The sequence below is a fragment of the Cetorhinus maximus genome, unplaced genomic scaffold, assembly GCF_964194155.1.
Source record: "Cetorhinus maximus unplaced genomic scaffold, sCetMax3.hap1.1 HAP1_SCAFFOLD_3933, whole genome shotgun sequence".
NCBI lineage: Eukaryota > Metazoa > Chordata > Chondrichthyes > Lamniformes > Cetorhinidae > Cetorhinus > Cetorhinus maximus.
In genome coordinates this window covers 17,501-18,545 of record NW_027599838.1, presented here as the reverse complement: position 1 = coordinate 18,545, position 1,045 = coordinate 17,501, and the positions used below count along the sequence as shown (strand labels likewise).

At 68.8% G+C, this 1,045-nt stretch overlaps 1 pseudogene; it reads left to right on the top strand.

The window, feature by feature from the left end:
- Window positions 1-287: 287 nt before the first annotated feature.
- The window catches only part of LOC144678270 (uncharacterized), a 16,767-nt pseudogene continuing 16,009 nt past the window's right edge, over window positions 288-1,045 (top strand).

Sequence of the window (1,045 nt, the reverse complement as noted above, 5' to 3'; positions counted from 1 at the left end):
TCCAACCCCATGCGCAGCCCCAGGCCCAGTCACAGCCACAGCCACACCACCAGCCACAGTCCCAGTCACAGCCCAAGTCACAACCACAGCCCCATCCCCAGTCACACCACCAGCAACAGCCCCAGTAACAGCCCCCGACCCAACCCCAGTCACAACCACAGCCTCGGCCCCAGTCACAGCCCCACCCCCAACCCCAACTCCAGTCACAGCCCCAGCCCCAGTCCCAGCCCCAGCCCCAGTCCCAGCCCCAGTCCCAGTCTCACCACCATCCCCCGCACCATTCACAGCCACAGCCCCAGCCCCAGCCCCAGCCCCTGCCCCAGCCACAGCCCCTGCCCCAGCCACAGCCCCAGACACAGCCCCAGCCCCATCCCCAGTCACAGCCCCATCCCCAGTCACAGCCCCATCCCCAGTCACAGCCCCATCCCCTGCCACAGCCCCAGTCCAGCCCAGCCCCAGCCCAGGTCACAGCCCCAGCTCTAGTCACAGCCCCAGTCACAGCCCCAGCCCCAGTCACACCAGCAGCCACAGGCCCAGTCACAGCCCCAGCCCCAGTCACACCAGCAGCCACAGGCCCAGTCACAGCCGAACCCCAGCTCCAGCCACAGCCCCAGCTCCAGCCACAGCCCCAGTCACAGCCACAGCCACAGCCCCTGCTACAGTTGCAGCCCCCGCCCCATTCACAGCCCCAGTCACAGCCCTAGCACTAGCCCCAGACACAGCACAAGCCCCAGCCCCAGTCACAGACTCAGTCACAGCCCCAGGCCCAGGCCCAGTCAAAGCCCAGCCCCAGACCCAGCCCCAGTCGCAGCCCCATTCACAGCTTCAGCCCCAGGCCCAGCCCCAGTCCCAGCCCCAGCCCCAGCCCCAGTCCAAACCCCAGTCCCAGCCCCAGCTCCAGCCCCAGCCTCAACCCCAGTAACAGCCCCCGCCCCAACCCCAACCCCAGTCACAACCACAGCCCCAGCCCCAGCCACAGTCCCAGCCCCAACACCAGGCCCAGCCCCAGCCCCTGCTACAGTTGCAGCCCCCGCCCCATTCACAG